This window comes from Hylobates moloch, unplaced genomic scaffold (assembly GCF_009828535.3).
Source record: "Hylobates moloch isolate HMO894 unplaced genomic scaffold, HMol_V3 SCAFFOLD_14, whole genome shotgun sequence".
Taxonomy (NCBI): Eukaryota; Metazoa; Chordata; class Mammalia; order Primates; family Hylobatidae; genus Hylobates; species Hylobates moloch.
The window spans coordinates 48,484,276-48,506,479 of NW_026652289.1; the positions used below are offsets into that span (position 1 = coordinate 48,484,276).

The following is a 22,204-nucleotide window of genomic DNA, read 5'->3' on the forward strand; positions in this document are numbered from 1 at the left end:
CAGTGGTTGAACTAGCTTACAGTCCCACAAACCGTGTAAAAGTGTTCCTATTTCTCCACATCCTCTCCAGCACCTGTTGTTTCCTGCTTTTTTAATGATGGCCATTCTAACTGGTATGAGATGGTATCTCACTGTGGTTTTGATTTGCATTTCTCTGATGGCCAGTGATGATGAGCATTTCTTCATGTGTTTTTTGGCTGCATAAATGTCTTCTTTTGAGAAGTGTCTGTTCATGTCCTTCGCCCACTTTTTGATGGGGTTGTTTGTTTTTTTCTTGTAAATTTGTTTGAGTTCATTGTAGATTCTGGATATTAGCCCTTTGTCAGATGAGTAGGTTGCAAAAATTGTCTCCCATTCTGTAGGTTGCCTGTTCACTCTGATGGTAGTTTCTTTTGCTGTGCAGAAGCTCTTTAGTTTAATGAGATCCCATTTGTCAATTTTGGCTTTTGTTGCCATTGCTTTTGGTGTTTTAGACATGAAGTCCTTGCCCACGCCTATGTCCTGAATGGTATTGCCTAGGTTTTCTTGTAGGATTTTAATGGTTTTAGGTCTAACATTTAAGTCTTTAATCCATCTTGAATTAATTTTTGTATAAGGTGTAAGGAAGGGATCCAGTTTCAGCTTTCTACATATGGCTAGCCAGTTTTCCCAGCACCATTTATTAAATAGGGAATCCTTTCCCCATTGCTTGTTTTTGTCAGGTTTGTCAAAGATCAGATAGTTGTAGATATGCGGCATCATTTCTGAGGGCTCTGTTCTGTTCCATTGATCTATGTCTCTGTTGTGGTACCAATACCATGCTGTTTTGGTTACTGTGGCCTTGTAGTATAGTTTAAAGTCAGGTAGCATGATGCCTCCAGCTTTGTTCTTTTGGCTTAGGATTGACTTGGTGATGCGGGCTCTTTTTTGGTTCCATATGAACTTTAAAGTAGTTTTTTCCAATTCTGTGAAGAAAGTCATTGGTAGCTTGATGGGGATGGCATTGAATCTATAAATGACCTTGGGCAGTATGGCCATTTTCACGATATTGATTCTTCCAACCCATGAGCATGGAATGTTCTTCCATTTGTTTGTATCCTCTTTTATTTCATTGAGCAGTGGTTTGTAGTTCTCCTTGAAGAGGTCCTTCACATCCCTTGTAAGTTGGATTCCTAGGTATTTTATTCTCTTTGAAGCAATTGTGAATGGGAGTTCACTCATGATTTGGCTCTCTGTTTGTCTGTGATTGGTGTACAAGAATGCTTGTGATTTTTGTACATTGATTTTGTATGCTGAGACTTTGCTGAAGTTGCTAATCAGCTTAAGGAGATTTTGGGCTGAGACAATGGGGTTTTCTAGATATACAATCATGTCATCTGCAAACAGGGACAATTTGACTTCCTCTTTTCCTAATTGAATACCCTTTATTTCCTTCTCCTGCCTGATCGCTCTGGCCAGAACTTCCAGCACTGTGTTGAATAGGAGTGGTGAGAGAGGGCATCCCTGTCTTGTGCCAGTTTTCAGAGGGAATGCTTCCAGTTTTTGCCCATTCAGTATGATATTGGCTGTGGGTTTGTCATAGATAGCTCTTATTATTTTGAGATACATCCCATCAATACCTAATTTATTGACAGTTTTTAGCATGAAGGGTTGTTGAATTTTGTCAAAGGCCTTTTCTGCATCTATTGAGATAATCATGTGGTTTTTGTCTTTGGTTCTGTTTATATCCTTCTTTGAAGGCAACGTGTCTTTTCTTCTGATTCTTTTAGAATGCTGTCTTTTGCTTTGGCTTCTGTAGTTCTGCTATATGCATTTAAGTGTGTATTGCTGGACATTTGGGTGACATATGTCATTGCTGGACATATGAGATGAGGCTTTGTGGGGCCTTGGGAAGTGGTATTTTGCATGTATGAGGAATGAAAATAAGTTGTAGACAGAGAGTAGTTACTGGTGGCTTTAGAAATATGTCCACAATTTCTCTGATATACCATCTTTTGGAAGTAGGTATTAATTCCCCTGCCCTTGAGTATGGGCTGGATTTAGTGCTTCACTTTTTTAAAATTTTAGATATAATTAACTTATCATAGAAGACGTCCTTTTAAAGTGTACGATTAAGTGGTTGTAGTATTAAGTTTATCCACAAAGTAGTGAAAACATTCCCAGTATTCTAGAATATTTTTATCTCCCCCCAAAAGGACACCATACCTATTAGTGTCACTCCGCGTTATCCCTTCCCCCCAGCTCCTGGAAACCATTAATGTACTTTCTGTCCTATAAAATTTGCCTATCCTGGATATTTATGTAGATGGAATCATATAATATGTAGTCTTTCACGACTGGTTTCTTTCACTTAGCATAATGTTTTCAAGGTTCATCCACATTATAGCGTGAACCAGTACTTCATTTCTTGTTATGGCTGAATAGTATTCCATTATATGAAAGTACCTCATTTTATTGATTCAATCTTCAGTTCATGGGCGTATTTGTTTCCTGTGGCTGTTGTAACAAATTACCACAAACTTGGTGACTTACAAAAACGGAAATTCATTATCTCTTAGTTTTGGAGGCCAGAGTCCAGAATCAAGGTGTCAGAAAGGGGACGTCCTCTCTGATGGTTTTAGGAGAGGCTCCATTCCTTGCCTTCCAGTTTCTGGCGGATGCTGGCATTCCTTGGTTTGCGCCTTCATCTCTCACTGCTCCATCTTCACATTCTCCTTCTCCTCTGGGTCTTTGTTTCTCTTCCTCCTCCTCTTCTACGTGATTCATATCTCTTTCTCTGCTTTTCTCTTATGAAGTCACTTGTCATTGGATTTAGGGGCCTCCTGTATAATCCAGGATTATCTCAAGATTCTTACCTTAATCATATCTTCAAAGAACCTTTTTCCAAACAAAGTAATGTTAACATGTCTGGGTACTTTGTGTGAATACCATTCGAGGAGGTGGCATATTTCAGCCTACCACAACAGATATTTGGGTTGTTTCTACTCTTTACTGTTGTGAGTAATACCACTATAAGTTGCAGGACTTCTTTATATATGCTGAATACTAGACATTTAACAGTATGTGATTTGAAAATATTTTCTTCCATTCAAGGGGTCGGTTGTCTTTCTACTTTCTTGATGGAGTCTTTGGAAGCACAAAAGTTTTTAATTTTGATGACTCTCAATTTTTAAGTATTTTGTTTGCTTTTTTATCTAAGAAATTGTTGCATAATTCAAGATCACAAAGCTGTACACCTAAATTTTCTTCTAATCATTTAATAATTTTAGCTCTTACATTTAAGACTTTGATCCATTTTGAGTTAATTTGTGAATACTGTATGAGGTAGGGGTCCAATTACTTTGGTATGTAGATATCTAATTGTAGCAGCATCATTTGCTGAATGACTACCTTTCCTCATTGAATTTTTTTGGCACCCTTGTCAAAAATCAATTGACCATAAATGTTTGGGTTTATTTCTGAGGTCTCAATTCAATTCTATTGATCTATATGTCTAGCCTTATGCCAATGCTACTGTATCTTGTTTACTGTAGCTTTGTAGTACATTTTGAAGTCAGAAAGTGTGAATCCTCCAAGTTCCAAGTTTATGGAAGTATAAATAATTTGTGTATATTGATCTTTAATCCAGCAACGTTACTGATCTTGTTTATTAGCTCGAATAGTTGTTTTTTGGATCATTTAGGATTTTCTACATATAAAATTGTATAATCTGCAAATAGAGACAGTCTTAATTCTTTCTTTCCAGGCAGGATGTCTTTTCCTTGCCTAATTGCCCTGCCTAGAACTTCCAATACAGTATTGAATAGAAGTGGTAAAAATATATCAGATATTAGCAGGAAAGCTCTCCATCTTTTAGCATTAAGTATGATATCTGTGGGTGTTTTTCAAAGACGTCCTTTATTAAGATGAGGAAGTTGCCTTCTATTCCCAGTTTGTTGAGTACTGGGTTTTGTCAAATGCTTTTTTCCACATCAATTGAGATGATTATGTGATTTTTTTTTTCTTCATCCTGTTAATGTGGTTTATTACATTGATTGATTTTCACAGTTTGGACCAAGCTTGCATTCCTAGGATAAATCCAATTTGATCACGTTTTAAATGTTGCTAGATTTGCTTATAAATGTTGCTAATATTTTGTGCAGGATTTTTGCATTTATATTTATAATAAATCTAGGTATATAGTTTTATTTTTATGTGATGTCTTTGTCAGTTTTGTTATCAGGGTAGTACTGGCTTCATAGAATATGTTGAGAACTGTTTTCTCTTCTTCTGTTTTTTTAACAAGATGGTGTTAATTCTTCTTTACTTGTTTGGTAGAATTAACCAGTGAAGCACCTAGTCCTGGGCTCTTCTTCAAAGAAAGTTTCTGATTACTAATTCAATCTCTGTACTTGTTATAGGTCTATTCAGACTTTCTAGTCCTTTTGAATCAATCTTGATAGTTTGTGGAGGTTTTCTTTTTTTTTTTTTTTTAAGGAACTTGTCTATTTCACCTAACTTGGGGGCATATAATTGTTTATAGTATTCTTTTGTGATCCTTTTTATTTATGTAAGGTCAGTATAATGTTTCCTCTTTCATTTCTGATTATAGTCATTTGAACTTTCTCTCTCCTTTCAGTGTCTACTTAAAGGTTTGTCAATTTTGTCAATCTTTTCAAAGAAACATATTTTGGTTTTGTTGATTTTTTCTGCTATTTTCTTGTTCTCTATTTTATTTTCATTCTAATTTTTATTATTTTTCTATATTCTGCATGTTACGAGTTTGGGGTCTAATACTTTTTCCAGTGTTTTAAGGTGGAAGTTTAGATTGTTGATTTGAAATTGTTCTGTTCTTTTATATGGGCATTTACAGCTATAAATTTCCCTTTAAGCACTTTTTTAGATGTACTCCATAAGTTTTGGTATATTGTGTTTTCATTTTCATTCATCTCAAAGTAGTCTCCGATTTCCCTTTTGATTTGTTCTTTGACCCATTGATTATTTAGGCGTGCATTGCCTAATTAATACATATTTATGAATTTCCCAAATTTCCTCTGTGAATGGTTTGTAATTTCATTCCAGTGTGGTCAGAGAATATCCTTTCAGTGTGGGAAGAGCCTATGAATATGATCAATATCTTCTATGATAATGTTACTAGTCAGTTGACTTTTGAATTATTCATGCTGCCTGTGTAAGTAATAAACTACATCAATCTTTTGGGGATAATTAAAGGGAATATTATCTGAGAAAGTGTGGCCTAATCAAGAGAGCCTTTAAAATCTGAGCCCTTCCTGAAAAAGAGATTTGAAATATAAGAGGTCCAGTAGAGGGGACAATGAGGCAGGGACCTAAGACTAGCCTCTAGGAGCTGAGAGCAGTCTGGCTAACAGGTAGCAAAAACTAAGGACCTCAGCCATACAGCTGTAATGAAATTAATTCTGTTAACAACCAGAGGCAATTTGGAAATGCATATTTCCCTCCTGGAGCCTCTAGATGAACTAATTTTTGCCTCCACTGAAAATGCATGCCCTAATACTAGATTGAATATTGGAAAGGAAGAAACACAGCTATCATTAACAAGATCACATGCTGTCAGTTCCCCATGTCCCATAGAATGTCTTTGATCCAAAGGGGCCAGATGATAGGCAACATGAGTTATAGGGAGCTTTGTTGTGGAAGACCCAATTCCGTATGGCAGCTAAACAGTTTTATAGCCTGCAAACTGTATTCAAGGAGGGAGGAGAGGCAGAAAGTCTCATGTCTTGTTAGAACCAGAGAGGCAAATCAGAAACTGCCTTGTGGTAGCCTCCCACAAGACAGAGAGGCACGTGGGAAATGATCCATGACAGCTCCTCACAAGATTGCCCATCTTGCCATGTTCCTGGGAGGATCTCGAGGTGTTCTGCCAATACTTGGATCAGTCTGGGGTTGACCCTCGCATCTATGGCCTAAGTGAAAGCACAAAAGGTCACAGGGTGCCATGGCAAAACAGTTCTCCTACAATTAGAAGCTGTATTTCAGACAGTGTGAGGTCTGGTATGTTTCCAATTTTCCCTTTCTACTACTTTCAAGGATTGGAGTTGAAAGCCTGCCTGTCCTTAGTAAAATGCAGGACTGCCTGTCCTTAGCAGAATGGAGCTTTTATATTTGTCTCCTTAGCTTTTGGAGGCTGTTAAAGGCTCTGTTGAGCTTCTCAGCCTCTGGGCTGTTGCTGAAGACTGGAAAATATGAGCTATATATCAGGCTCGCTTTTCTGAGTTTCCCTGCCTTCAGGCTTTTAAGCTTTTAATCCCTCAAGTCCTCATTGCCTTAATGGTTATCTCATGGCTTGAAACAGTTTGCAAAAATATTATTATTTTATAGCATTTATAGTTGTTCCTTGTGAGAGAGTTTGTGTGATACCAGCTAGCTAGTGTCATATCCAGTTAGCTAGATACCATCTAGGTACCATACTAGTTAAAAAAAAAAAAAGCATTATTTTTAAAGTTAGTAATAAGATAAGATGGCTTGCTTGATTTACTATTTCTATTGACATGGTACTGGATGATGTTAACCCCAGAGCAGTGAATTGTAACATTTTTTAAAAAGTTATTGCTTCCCTAAGGAGCCTTTTTAGGCATTTCTTTTCCAATAATTGCCACTCCTCCCCTGATAATTTTATACCACAGAAATACTGTACACATGTATATGTACTGTAGCCCTTTATAGGTCACAACAACTGTAATATCCAAGATTATTTTTATTCCCCATTGAATAACCAATTTTTGCCTCCATTGAAAAGGTACATCCTGTTATCAGATTGACTATTGACTGGAAAGGAAGAAACACAGCTGTCATTAACCACAAATAAATAATAATCTATATTTAAAAAGTATCATCAAACTTAGCCCAAGGAGCTCCTCTTTCTGTAAATGTTCAATGGAACACAGCCATGCCCACTTTTTTTACATATTGTCTGTGTCTGATTTCACACCACAAAAGCAGTTGAGCAGTTTTAACAAAAAACCATGTGGCCCACAAACCTAATATATTTCTTGTCTGGGTTGTTAAGAAAAAGCATGGTGACTCCTGATATCAAACACCCAAAACCAACTTCTAGAATGAATGAGAGTTTAACACAGTTGCTAAATATGAGATAAATGTACAAAATTAAGTTGCATGTCTATAATGGCAGTAGAGAATGTTCTGATTATTGTTACTGTGTCAAAATTATCTAAATTTAATGATATAAAAGAACAAAAATTTGATAATGTTGACAGAATCTGTGGGCCAGAAGTTTGTAAAAATGGGAGAATGAAAATGGCTCTTCTTTGCTTTATGATGTATGAGGATTTACTGCAGAAATCTCAAATAGCTAGGAGTGCAGGATTGGAAGAGGTCCATTGGCATGGAGGATCCTTTTCTAGGATAGTTTTCTAATTCACATGTGTCCTGCTGTGCCTGGAGATGAGTTCAGCTGGGGTTGTTGACAGGAGCACCTATTGGTAACCTTTCCATAGGGCTTACACTTCTCACAGCATGGTGGTTGAGTTATTATATGAAACATCTGAGAGGGAGACTGCAGAAAATGGGCATTCCAAGAAAACTGGGAGAAAGCTGCATGGCCTTCTCTGACTTTGCCTCAGAAGTCATACAGCATCACTTCTGCCATAACCTACTTGTTAAAAGCAAGTGTTAAAGCCATCCCAGAGCAAAGGCAACAAGAATTAGTCTCCATCTCTCAAACGGAGACATGAAGGAGAATGTACAGTCATTTTTAAAAAGCTGCCACGAAGAATAATTTGTAAGATAGTGTGATTTACAATGGCACCCCACACACACATTTTAAATATCAATAAAGGTGTCCAAGATCTCTTAGAAAACTTTAAAAAATCTTCATTGAAAAATATTAGGAACATCTTAAGTAAATGGAGAATTAGATTGTGTCCTTGGATGGAAAATAACTCCATATTTTAAAGACGACATCTGGGCGTGGTAACCTGGGCCTGTAGTCCCATCAACTCAGGAGGCTAAGGCAGGGAACATTTGAGCCTAGGAGTTGAGTCTAGCCTGGACTACTTAGTAAGACTCCATCTCCAAAAATTAAAAATTAAAAATAAAGATAGCCATTTCCCAAAATCTATCTATAAATTCAATATGGTATCAATCGCAATTCCATCAGGGACTTTTTTAGAGGGAGGTGGGACCTAAAAAGCTAACTCTCACAGTATATGTATAAAGAGTACCCAAAAAGTTTTTACAGAACAAAATGTTTGGATTCACCCAACTGGAAGTCAACATTTACTTTAAAATGGTAATAGTTAAGAAATCATAATATTGGTATATAAATAGACCAAACTTCCCCAAATTATACAGAATAGAGAGCTTAGAAGCAAGCACACACTACAGAAATTTTGATCTACAATAAGGATGTCATTACAAATGAGTGGGGGAAAGGATGATTACTCAATGAATGATGAGACTATTAGTTATTCACTTATCTTTCTTATCTCATACCATACTTAAAGATCAATTCTAGGTAAATTAAAGACTTAAGGATATTAAAGGCAAGGAACACAATATCTAGAAGTAAATATAGGAGAATATACTTGTGCCCTAGGGAATGGAAAGTATTTTTTAAAGAAGATCAAAAAGCATAAGCCAGAAAGGAAAAGTCTGATAAATTTGATTCTATTAAAACTTTAGCACATTGAAATTGTCCAGGAGCACAGATAGAAGTCCTGAATGCTTAAAGACATGTATATTTGTGTAACCAACACAGGATTAGTATCAAGAATATATGAAGAAACTCTTAATACTAAATGAGAATAAAAAACAATAAAAAGTTGAGTACACAGTATAAAAATCATTTTATAGAAGAACACTGAATACCAGTAAACGTGAAAATATCCTCAACATTTCTAATAATCAGGGAAATTCATATGAAAACAACATTATGCTACTATTTCACACCTGTCATGTTTAAAAAATTAAAAAGACTGACAATGCCAGTTCTTAGGTAGAACTATAAACTAGTAAAATCAATTGAAGACAATTTGGTAATATCTAGTAATGCTGGAGAAGCACCATGGTAAGAGCTAGGATAGCTAATAGATAAATATTTCTTTATCAAAATGAGAAAGGGCTATTGGGGATGTAGGAGATTTCTTGGGCAGATGATTTTTAGACGAGATAAGAAAATTAAGAACATGAAAATGTGTTCCTTTAAGGCTGTGCCCATGCACTCTTTGGAAAGATTCTGCTTTCCAAGTAATGCAGTTTGAAGACCTGTGCTCTAGTAATCTTTACACATTTTGTTTATTAGGTCAGAATGTGTTGCTCAGTATAATGGGAATATCTAGTCTAATCAGGTCTATTTCTTTTAAGTTTATTAGCCAGGGTCTGGTTTCTCTATATGTCTCTCTGGTGACATGTATGTCTGGTTCATTCTAGGTATTTCTGAATAAACAAGACTAAGACCAGATTATAAAACTTGGTTATATCACTAAAATATTATTTTGTGTCTTCTTGGTGGTCATTCTGCCCTTCTTGGACAGCCTCATGAAAAAGGGACAGCCCTTCTTGGACAGCCACCACTGAAAAAGAGGTGAAGAGATAAGAGGAGACAGAACAGAAGAACAGAAAGATAATGAAGCTGAGATTAGGTAAGTGAAAGATGAATAAAATTCTCTGGTGTTGACTTGCAGAAAGGAATGTGTAATGTGTGTTTCTATTTATTAAATGAATTATTTTGTTTATTCATTCAGTCATTTATTCTTACTATTTGAATTAATTTATTTGAATAGGTAATACATTTACATGATTCAAATCCAAAAAGCATAAGGAGATACAATGTCCCCCTCTCAATTCTACCCTTAGCTTCCCAGTTCCACTCTCCAGAGGAAACAAATTGTTTGGTATCAAAATAGAAATGTTTCTATGAATATACAAGGAAATACATATGTATATAGAAATTCTTCCCTTTTCCTCTTGTTTACACAAATGGAATCATACCATATACACTGTTCTAAACTATGCTTTTTTTCCACTTAGCATAATGTCCTAGATATATTTTCATATAAGTACTTTAGAATGTCCTCATTCTTTTTTATGGTTCCATGGTGCTTTATTGTACGGCTGTAACTTTATTTTTCCAGTCCCCTACTGATGAACATTTGTTTCAAATCTTTTGCTGTTCCAAACAATGCTGATTTTGTGCATATATAATTTAAAAAAATTATGAGCACCTTAGTGAGTGTACCCGTGGCATAAACTTCCGGATTTAGAATTGTTAGGCCAAAAGGCGTGTGCATTTGTAATGTTAATAAACATTACCTAATGCCTTTTATAAAGTCAAACCTGATGTCATTGTATCAAGAATGTATTTGAATGCCTGTCACCTCTCACTCTTGTCAATACAATGTGTTACCAACCTTTTTGACCTTTGCCAATCAGATAGGTGATAATGTTCTCTCTTTTCACTTCTGTTATTATGAGTGTGGTTGAGCCATTTGTATTTCATTTTTTGTAGATTGTTTCTATCTTTTGCCTGTTTATTACAATTTAATGTTTACTTTATCAAAGTTATATATGCACTCAGTTTGAAGAGTCAACTTGTTCTGCAAAGCTTGTTAAGGAAAACAGAAATTCCTTTCCCCATACCATAATTTTTTCCCACTCCCTAGGGGCAACCACTCTCAAATTTTTTATATAATTATCTTTGTACTTAAGTTTATATCTGAAATTAATATATAGTAGAATAAATACCAATGAATAGACATGAATTTACATATCCAAGAAGCTTAACAGCTCCAAGCAGGATAAACCCAAAGGGATTCACACTGAGACACATTGCAGTCACACTGCTGAAAGCAAAAAACAGAGAATCTTGAAAACAACAAAAAAGAAGCAAATCATCACACACACGGAATTCTCAATAACATTAATAGCATATTTTTCATCGAAAACCCTGAAGGAGAGAAGGAAGGACAAAGACATATTTAAAGTGCTGAAAGAAAAAAAAATGAACTGTCAACCAAGAACTTATATCTAGCAAAATTATCATTCAAATGAAAGAGAAATTTGGATTGTCTCAGATAAACAAAAACTGAAGGAGTTCATTGCAAATAGACCTGTCCTACAACAAATGATAACAGGAGTCCTCCATGTCAAAGTGAAAGTTTGGCAGGTTGCAAAGAGTGGTCTGTAGGCTTCAACAAGCCATTTAACCTGTCAGAGTCATAGCCTGCTATTCTCTAATAAAGAAAATTAATCACCCTAACTTTGAACAGTGGCTTTGAGAATAAGATTGAATATACACACATAGGACTTTGTCTGATATATTGTGGGTAGGGCCAGCCCATAGAATTGTGAAGGCTATACACTGTGCAACTCAGGAAATGTCATCTGCATAGCCTGTGAGAAAATGGCAACCCCCGGAGTTGTGCAACACCATGGTCTTGGTCATGGACATTCAATCAATGACAGCAGAAACTCACAACATCTGTCCTCTCTTTTACAATTTACAGATCTGCTTATTTTTCATAATGCTAAAACTGCCTCCTTCACTGTCCTCTTTTACAAAATTGGAAAAAAGAGAATGTAGAGATTATGCTGCTCTCATATATTCCTTTTTACTCATTTAAAAAACTTCTGAAGGATAATTCTTGAACTGGAGCAGGATTTTTTTAAATTAAACGCCTTTGTGCATTTATACACACCACCAGACCAGGGTATATCAGCTGAAACATCCTACAATGTGCATGCAAGAAGCAGAGTATCTCTCTCCACACACAAGTGAAGAAAATTTTATTTTTTTCAGTCACTTTATTATACAAGCTCTTTCCTCATTGTATTTAATCCTGAGTTATATGAGTAATAATCTCTATTTCCTTATCTTTGTTTTCACTGATGTAAATAAGGAGAGCAGTACAAATTTAACAAACTCATCAACATTCATGAATTCATTCAACAAATATTTTTGAGCACTTCCTAGGTGCTAGGCACTGTCCCATGCAGCAGGAATATGCTGAGAAACACAGCAGACAAATTCGTATCCTTGTGGACCTTCCATTTTTGAGGAGGAGGCAGATGATATACAAGCAATACAACACACAAATAATGTAACCAGGGAGTGATACCTGTTATTTTACAGCTGTGTTTCTCTGAGTCCTCTCTTTGCTATAAACCTGGGTAGACACCTTGAAAAGATTACACCAAGTAAATATGAAAAATAAATTTTATTTCAGTTTCATTTTATTATGTTAACCTCCTACCTTATTTGCTTTTGTATTTTTTTAAACATAATTATGTATGCAGCTGCAAGTGGAGCACAAAGCAATTACTGCTTGTGGGAATTTGAGAGATGCTCTTTGAGGAGGTGTGAGGTAATCAGTAATACTTGCAGTGACTTTTAAGGAGGTGGAGTGTGCTGATGAAGATGCCACAAAGAACTGATGGGAAGTTTTTCCTCTCCCCAACTGCTATTGCATCCTTCCTGTAGTGCTGTCTCTCTGCTCTTTGCATCTTGCCCAGTATATTATGACACAAATAAAAATTCTCTTTTAATCATCTTGCAACTTATAAGAGGCCTGAGAGAATTCTTGTGCAGGGCCCTTAGGACACATGGAAAGATAATTTATTAAAACATTAAATTCATATAAAATCTTCTGTGTTTCTTCCTGTCCCACCTCATTTTGGGCTCAGATCAGAAGCTGCCTAAGTGCATGGCTTTCAGGGTGTCTGTTGTAAAAACTTCAGCTCACTGACATTACACGAAGTGAACGAGAGGCTGAGAGGGGCATAGGGAGTTGAGAAAGGGAAGGAGAGAGTTCTAGACATTAGGAAGGGCGGGCCCTGTTTCTGGGAGGTGCCCTGGAGTAGGTGGCAGCATCTGGAGGGAAATGGAAGTGCCTAGGGGAGCCCAGCCTTATATCATGGGACTCCTGGGTCTGCCACAGTGCTTGTGCTCAAGAAGGATATGGAAGCCGCCAACCAATGTTTCTAGAGACACCACACGTGATGAGGGAAAGGCTTTGTTGAGATGCTTCTCCAATGCCTGGGTTTTTCATTAGACCCTGGGAGTCACTGCACAACTCTGGGTGGGGAGTAACCTAAGAATAAATAAGCTTAAATTTTCCATCAGTTTGGGAAGCTGAGATCTGAAGTTGAATTCAATTTATTTAAAATATATAAAGAAGGTGGTTTTTTGAACAGGTGGTTTTATGCACAGATTCACACCTACATATACATGTCATTCATTTATCTACTCAGTCAACAAAGGCTTACTAAATAATAGCTATACATCAGAACCTATACCAGATAATGTTGGTACAGAAATGATGAAGCAGAGGTTCCTGAAAGTCAAGTGAGGGAAACAGCCAAGTTAACAAGTATATCAGGTATCTTTTGCCATGTAACCAATGACCCGGAAATGCAGTAGCTTGAAACAACAACCGTTTAATGAGCTCATGATCATGTAACTTGGCATTCTGGAGTTCTGTTCTAGGCCAGGCTCTGCAGCTCCAGATGGACTTGCTCATGTGTCTGCAGTCAGCCGCCAGATCAGCTGGGGGTTGGGTCAGCTGAGGGCTGGCTGCTCAAAAAATAACTCAACTGCAACAGCTGGATGCTGTCTCTACATGGTCTCTTATCAACCAGAGGGCTGCCTTGGGCTTGTTCCCAGGGATTCTCAGGGTATGAAAAGCATCATTGCAACCCCACGCATAAACTCCTTTCAAGTCTCTGCTCGCATCAGGCTTGCTACTGTCCCAGTGATGAAGGCAATCATAAGGTCAGCCTCAACCCAAAGAAGGAGAAAGACTCCTACTCTTCAAGGAATGGCAGAGTCACATTACAAGGGTGTGGATACAGAAAGAGGAAGAACATGTGGCCGTTGTTGCATCCACCACAATTAGTAAATGCAACCCAGTGTGTTCAAAGCTATGGCAAAGCGTTGTAGTAGGTACAAAAGAGTGCATGTCACAGGGTGGGAAGCTCCATCAAGGATGGGTCAGAGACAGTTTTAGCCTGAAAATGGTACTTGAGCCAGATTTGGAAATACAAAATTGTGGAAGGAAGAAATGATCTGATATATCCAGGAAACCAGAAGAGTTCTCCGGAGGGCACAGTGGAAGGTGAGGGGTGCCTTGGGAGGGAAGAGCCTGAGGAGAAGGAGGGGTCCTGGGGCACTTCTCTACATTTCTAACCAAGCCCAGATCTTCCCTGTTCTATTGTGATTCCAACCACTTGTCCCTGTCCTGCCCTCTGGAGTCACATGAATCACACCTCTCTCTTCCCTGGAGAGAGCATGTATTTTCCTCTATATATTCAGCTTCTCCCTCCCACCACCTCAACATTATAAACCCTTTCTCAAAGAGTTCCCACAATTTGCTGCTTCCTGTTCTAGATGGCCTCCAAAACAGAAGCAGAGTCTGACTCAAGCAGAGCTCAGTGGGCTTTCCCCAACTGTCTTCCTAACCCCTAAGACAGGTTGAGAACAAGGGTGCTGAGCCCCAGTCCTTGGTTGTGAGGCAATGATGTGATCACTGTCTCAGCAGCCCCAAGGAAAAGCATGGGCATGCTCACTGGAGCTTCACATTGACCCTTCCTAAGGGTTCAGGGATGGGGCTGGGGAAGTAGGGAGGCCAGTCCCCTGGGTCCACACTTGAGGGACGGCAACTCAGGCATCTGATCAAACAGTCCTGTTCTGCACAAGTGCCCGTAAGGGCAGGTCTTAGGTGTGATTGTTATTCATTCACTTATTCAATAAATGCACACTAATACCTGCTCCGTGTCAGGCACTGCCCTACTCTATGGGACTAAGGCATGAGGCAGACCTGGTCTCTGCCCCAAAGTTCATTCCAGTCCTTTAAGAGGAAGGGACAGTTTGTAAAGGAGCCTCCCCTGTGGCCCTTGAGTGACATGATGAGGGCTTATCATGCTCTGAATCCATAAGGCAGGGACATCACCACATCTGGGCACCCTCTGCAAGCTGTGACCTGCAGGGTTAACAGTGAGCGTTTGTGTGACTGTGTCCTATAGCAGCCACTGTCCTAGATGTTTTCCACGGGTCCACAAATGAAGCCTCTCACAACCCTGCGAGGTGGGCAGAGTGCTCTCCATCTGAAGATGCAGGGAAGGAGCAGGGAGAGGACACTTAGGTGTCCCAGACCCCCAGGCCTGGGATGGGGTTGGGACACAGGCAGCAGCTGGTGCAGGCAGCTCTGCTCCACCCCATGTTCTCTGAGGGAGGGTGAGGACAATTTTCCTGTCCAGGGACCAGCTGTGAGGAGACTCAGGTGTGGAGACCTGAAGGGATTCAGGGGGACCTTGTGTGACTAAGACTAGGGTGAAGAGTTTCAAACAGAGGCAGGGGGAGGTCTGGGGGAAGCCACACCCCACCACAGTCTGTCACCATTCCCTGCAGCATCTCTTTCCTTGAGAAATGGAAACTCCATGGGAGCAAGGAAAGGTTCAAGTCCATTTTGGTAAAGAATTATATAATTTCCCACCCACGTTTCCCCCTTGCTCCAAGCCCCCATCACCAGTTGCCAGGTGTGCCTGTCATCGTGGCCCACCCCACTGGACTAGGTCAGCAATGACGTCACACAGGGCTCTGGAAGCCTGACGCTCACTCAGCTTCCAGTAGCTCTCAGAGGGTGGGGGTCCCACATCTCCTGCAGGACAGGCCCTAGCTACCGAGTCACAGAAACCCAGGGCCGAAGCAAAGTCCCAATCCCAGAGAGGCTGGGCACACCTACAACTGAAAGGAGGCTTAGAAATCCTTCAGAGACGACCCTATTGGCTCTCCTCCAACGGGACAGGATGAGCCAGCAACACAGAAGGAAGAGGCCTTCCTCCGAAAGGTAGGGGATGAAGCTGCCTCTCAGGGATCAGAGCTGGGCCACAGGTCTGATGTCCCCTGGACTCCTCGTCAGAAGAGGGAACATGTAGGATTTGGAGTAAGGGATGAGGCTGGCTAAGGTTTCCCTGAGGAAGTTCTCACTGTTATCTAGTGGACAATTAACAAAAGTTTGTAATGGGAAGGAATAACTGAAGGAATAAATGAATGGGAGGACCAAAAAATTCTACTGTGAGTCTGAAGGGTTTTCCTGAATAGGGGCAGATGACTATCTCAGGTGTTTAAGCCTGGGTCCTTATGTCCATGGAAAGGAAGAAGTGGGAAAGTGGAACAGAGAGCATAGCCAGAACGGGCAGGTAGGGAGACCTGTCCTTCAGTTCCTCATTACTTGTGAGAAAGAATTCATATATCACTTGAGGAATTAAGGAAATAACAGCAGTAGGTATGGAAGTGGGAGCTGGAGGGAGCTCACACTGACCCCAGGCCCCCGACACTGACAGGGTTAGCTTTGCAGCTGCCCCCAGTCTGGATGGGGAGGAGGGCTGGGCAGACCCTACTCCCCATGCTCCAGAACAGTCCCTTCTCCTCCTCTGTTTCCTGCCCACCTCTTCCTAGGGCTTCACAACCCCTCACAGCCAAGTCTCACTTCAGAATCGGATTTTAAATTCCTGATCTAATTAACTGAGCTTCTGCTATTATCCTAGTTCCGCACCCTTTCCCAGACCAGTGTCTGCACCCCACACGTTCTCTGGCCAGCACTTGGGCTGCCCTCCCCTGGCACGACCCTGTGTCTTTTTGTTTATTTGATCCTCTCACCCCTTCCAAGAGCTCTTCTTCAACTGTGTCTCTCCTTGAAGATTTACCCAGTCCCATCCACAAACTGCTCTCATCTGTGTTGATCCTGAACCTCCAATCTACTCTCATACCCAGAAACTAGCACAGACCCTTAGGCTGACATATCCAGCCCCTGGGTCCACTCAGGGGAGGTTTTTATGTCTGGGCCATTGGCGCTTGTGGCATCAAAAGGCTCTCAGATACGGATGTCTGTTTTCTGCCTTTTCCCTGATGGAGTCCATCTAACAAGGACATGTGAGAGAGTTTCTGTTCAGAGCAAGGCCATGTTAACTTTTAACTGTTACTTAGAAAAAGCACAAGAAAGATGTACACATGGCAGAGTCTTAAAGTCAGAGAAGTATTCTGTAAGCATAATTCTTCCTATAAATGCCTCTTCTATAAAGAGGTTGAAGCGAGGTGAGCAATTCTCCTGTTTGAATGCTAACACTAAATTTGCTAAGAAAATCACTTTCATAGACACATCTCAGAGAATTACAGATTATGTATATTCAGGAGAAATTAGATCGTTTCCAAGTCCCAAAGAAGCAAATTAATTTGGCATTAAACAAATGTTGCAATACAGGAAAGAAATTATCTTGAAGATCCTCCATTACAAACCAAAAAAGTCCCAGTATGTATGATAATGTTTTCAAACAGTGTAGCTCGTTATAAGGCACTGCTACCACTTGTACCACTGTGCACAGGAACTCTGTCTCCCACAGTGGTTCCCCCAGATATTTGCAGGCCAATGATAGATGTCTAGAAAGATGAAAGATGTCATGGGATTTCAAAAGAAGAGGGAGAACAATGCGGATGGAGAAGTCCCCAGGATCCCTGAGACCAGACAGGGATCCCTGGGCTCACAGACAAGGACGCAGGGCCAGCGAGTTCATGTGCACTACTCTCCATTCTCAGAGGCCTCCACCCCAGGGCACAGGGCCATGCAGCCTTCAACATCCGAATCCAAAAGCCCAGGCTTGCATTTTCCTGATGATGAGGAAGGAAAGTTTATGATTCTTAGAGGTACTGAAGTTGAAGAGGTCTGGCATCTCCAGGGTGAGCACAAGCTGGGGTTTTCCAACTGTCCAAAGTGATTTGGCCAAAATCTTTTTCCTTAAAATCTGCATCTTTCCAGTTAATGTCCTCCAAATGCAGTCCTGGAAAGTAGCCTTGAATGCACCAGGTTGGGTTTTCCTTTACACCAATCAGGAGAGAAAGGTGGGAGTGGCACATCAGAGAATCTTCTAGAATCTTCTAGTGGTTACATAGTGAGTTGCAAATTGTGTCCAGCCTTCTTCCTTCCAAGTAGACAGGTACACTCCAGAGTTGTTTGGAAAATGATGCATTAACCTTTACATAATTCTTTTGGTCATTTATAGGTATAGAGGCCAGAAGAGGTCATTGTCTCCAAATAGCAAGCAAGACCTCTCCGAGGCTGACTTTGTGCAGTCTGTAGGTGTAGTCATTCCATGGCTCAAATCTTTAAATCCAACTTTAAAGGTACTTTTATCCTTATTCAAAAAATATATCCAAAATTAAAAAAATATATATATATATATCTGTGCTTTTTTTTAACTTAGAAAAGTCTTACATCCCTATTTAAACATGTGCAAAGTACAAAACTTTATAAAGACAAAGTTATAATCAGAACTGTCCCTCAAATGTAAATTGCACCTCTCCTTGAAGGTACCAGTGTGAAAAAGCACTTGTATATCCTTCTATATATTTCTCTTTGCTCAGATACACACATATATATAGTCAGAGGCACACATGTACAGCTGTTTGCTGTGCTCTTTTGGAAACTGGGTCACACTCTACCCACATTGCTCTGCACATTTTTTCAATTGACTACCATGCTTTCCTGTTAAGTCAGTAGATATAGTGCTAACACTGTGTTTTTTGTTCTAATTTAAGTCATTTAACATAAATTAATTTCATCTATAACAAAAATATAATATATACACTTAAATAAACACAGAATGAAAATACATCTCTAACTCTCCACTTTACATCCCTGTCCCACAAGTGAATCACAATAATTCATACCAATAATCTGGTGAGCAGTCTATCTTATTATCCTTGCTTGAACAATCATGCACACACACACAAACATGTGTATCTACTCTTTTATGCACACATAAATACATATAGGTATTCAAATATATTCAAGTATTTGTTACTTTTACTCCAATGGGCATATTTTGTGTATACTAATCTGCATCTTGATTTTTTCTTTAAATATTACTTCAAGGAGATTTCTGTTGCTCAATTGCTGTAGCTCTATTTCATTCTAATGACTATCAAATACTATTGAATGATGTGGCTGTGCTATGAATTATTTTCTTTCTTTTTTTTTTTTTTTTTTTGAGACAGAGTCTCACTGTGTCACCCAGGCTGGAGTGCAGTGGCACATCTCCACTCACTGCAAGCTCTGCCTCCCAGGTTCACGCCATTCTCCTGCCTCAGCCTCCTGATTAGCTGGGACTACAGGCACCCGCCACCACGCCTGGCTAATTTTTTTTAAATTTAATATTGTAATTTATTTCATAAATTATGCTGACTCAACTGATTATTATTCTGGAAAAAATACCACTGTACCATATATATTTACAGAATTAAAGAAAAAACAAATTAACAATTTTAATAGAAAATTAGAAGGGAAATGTAGGAATATTTTCTTAACCTGGATAGGAAACCCAGCAACTATAAGAGAAAAGACAGATGTAATTGACCATAAAATATTTAAGCAACTGAAGTGGAGAAAAAAAGCTCAGAAAACAATGTAGTACACAAACAATAGAATTGGAAGATTATTTTATATGTAGATGACAACAACATAACTTTCTATTTCATATGAAAGGGGCAAAATTGGGCACTCGAAAAATAATCCCAGCACTTTGGGAGGCCGAGGCGGGCGGATCACGAGGTCAGGAGATCGAGACCACGGTGAGACCCCATCTCTACTAAAAATACAAAAAATTAGCCGGGCGTGGTGGCGGGCACCTGTAGTCCCAGCTACTCGGAGAGGCTGAGGCAGGAGAATGGCGTGAACCCGGGAGGCGGAGCTTGCAGTGAGCCGAGATCGTGCCACTGCACTCCAGCCTGGGTGACAGAGCGAGACTCCATCTCCAAAAAAAAAAAAAAAGAAAAAAAAGAAAAATAAACAAATGAAGCTAATCATTGGGAGCAAATCCAAATGCCCAGTAAACACAATCAGCATTGTTCAAAAAACTGGTAGTAAAGAAACTATCCATCAAAGTGCCAGTGAAACTAGCAAAATTAAAAATCAGTGACCCCTGATGCTAGCTGGGCTGTGGAGGAGACGGATCCTGTCAGACATAGTTGGAAATGGGCATTATTATGGAGCTTTAAGGGAAGCAACTTGGCAATGGCTATACAATTTTCAAGCATTCTTTGAGCGGGAAATCTTACTCCTTGGAATATTTCCCACAGAAATAAATGTTATCATATACAATGGATGTTTAGTACTATTTTTAAAATAATAGCAAGAGATAATAAAATGACTGCCCATTGATGGTAGAATAAGAAAATAATTCATAGCTTTGGGAGGCCAGGGCGGGCAAATCACGAGGTCAGGAGATCGAGACCATCCTCATTGTTCTGGTAAAAGGAGTGCCTTCAGGACCTCCAAAGAAATGATCTTATAGACAAGATCCATTCCACATACCCACTTACTGAGACTTTTAATTCCTCCACTTAAGAAATGTAGTCCCTTCCCTCCCAAGAATCCAAGCGCATAGTAGGATTGTTTCTAGAGTCTTTGCCATGGACACAAACACTGTGGTACAAGAGATTTCTCCTGTGGTGACAGATCTCCCATTCCCAACTTTATATTCAGCCCTCTCCTGAATCAGTGAGTTCAGGAACCATTCCTAAGCATACTCTCCTGTCTTTCTGGCCACATTAACCAGGTCCTGCAGCTCCTTTACCGTAGAGTCCTCTTTGCTCTTAGTAGAACCAGTATTTTATCAGCTGTTATCTGATATTTACCCAAATTATGCCTGGGGACCAGAACAGGAGATATGGGTAAATACCAATGCAGTTTTCTTAGGGCTGCCATACAAATTACCATAAATTTGGTGGCTTAAAACAAGAAAAATGTATTCCCTCACAGTTCTATAGGCTAGGAACCTAAGATTAAGGTATTGGCTGAGCCATGTTCTCTTTGAAGATTCTAGAGGAGACTGCTTCCTTGCCTCTCTCCTAGTTTCTGGAGGCTTCCAGCAATCCTTGGCATTTCTAAACTTGGAGCTGCATCACTCCACTCTCCCCCTCCACTTCACATGATGATAGCAGAATGAAGATGACAGAGGAAAATTAATTGAACTCGAAGCTAGTTCAATAGAAATTGTCCATTCTAAACAACAGAAAGCAAAAATGATTTTTAAAAATGAACAGGACCTAAATGGCCTAAGCACCAGTATAAAAAGTCTCACATTCATTCAATAGAGTCCCACAGGAGAGAAGAAAATGCAGTGGTATTTAAAAATGTTTTGAAGAAAATTTCCTAAATTTGGTAAAAGACAAGCTTACAGATTTCAGAAGCCCAGCCACTTCCAAAGAGAATAAACTCAAAGAAACCCATGTCTAAACACATCCTAACCATCTATCAAATACTAAATAAAAGAAAAATGCCATGAGAAAACCCAGAGAAACAGGATACATTTCTCTCTCATAGGGAAACAACAATTCAAACGACAGCAAATTTATCATTAGAAGCCACGGCTGCCAGAGGCAGCGAAACCATGTTTCTTAAATGCTGAAAGAAAAAAAAAAAACAAAACTGTTAACTCAGAATTCTATACCTAGACAAAATATGCCACAGAAATAATCAGAAAATGATATTCTCAGATGAAAAAAAAAATCAAGAGAATCCACCAGACTTACTCTTTCAGAATGCTGAAGGAAGTTATTCAGGCAGAAGGGAAACGACTGGGGAAACTGAGAATTAAAGAGACATAGAAATTGTAACTACTGGGGTGAATAGAATAGATTTACATTCTTCTAAGTTTTTAAAGGTATGAATTATGGTTGAAAGCAAAGATGATAACATTGTGAAGTGGGGTTTTCAGTGTATATAGATGTAATATACATGACAGCTACAACATTCAGGGTGTGAGTAAAGAGACCGACATGATGGTCAGGTTTCTAATCGAAGCACAATGTGAAAAGTTAAGCATGACTCTTTATATTGGGTGGAATAAGAAGATCCTGGTCCTCAGGCAGACTCCAGGAGTTTTAACATCCCATCTAAGAATCCAAGTGCTGCTGTAGCAGGCGATGGTCTGAAGGAGACCCCTCCCGTCCTGGCTCCAGGCCACTCACTTTGCATTCTCTCCTTAGCAACCTGTCCTCCAACTGTTTTTAGCTCTATGTGGAAAATCCACCAAATGATCTCGTTTTTGTTTACCACTCAACCTCAGCTTTTGGTGCATCCCTGGTTTGAGGTCCCCTCCCCTGCCTCTTTCCCTTCATGGTCCTCTGCCCCCACAGACCTCTATCACCTCATCATGTTGCTCTGTCCCCTTCTTGGTGTCCCAGGCCCATTTT

At 39.4% G+C, this 22,204-nt stretch overlaps 1 protein-coding gene across 2 annotated transcripts in view; it reads left to right on the forward strand.

Moving 5' to 3' along the window:
* CTXND1 (cortexin domain containing 1) overlaps positions 1 to 22,204 on the forward strand; it is a 194,844-nt gene that overhangs the window by 32,754 nt on the left and 139,886 nt on the right. For both annotated transcript variants that reach the window (XM_058427833.1, XM_058427834.1), the window contains exon 3: positions 9,495 to 9,602. The gene's annotated coding sequence lies outside the window, so the exon portion shown is untranslated. The remainder of the gene's footprint in view (positions 1 to 9,494; positions 9,603 to 22,204) is intronic.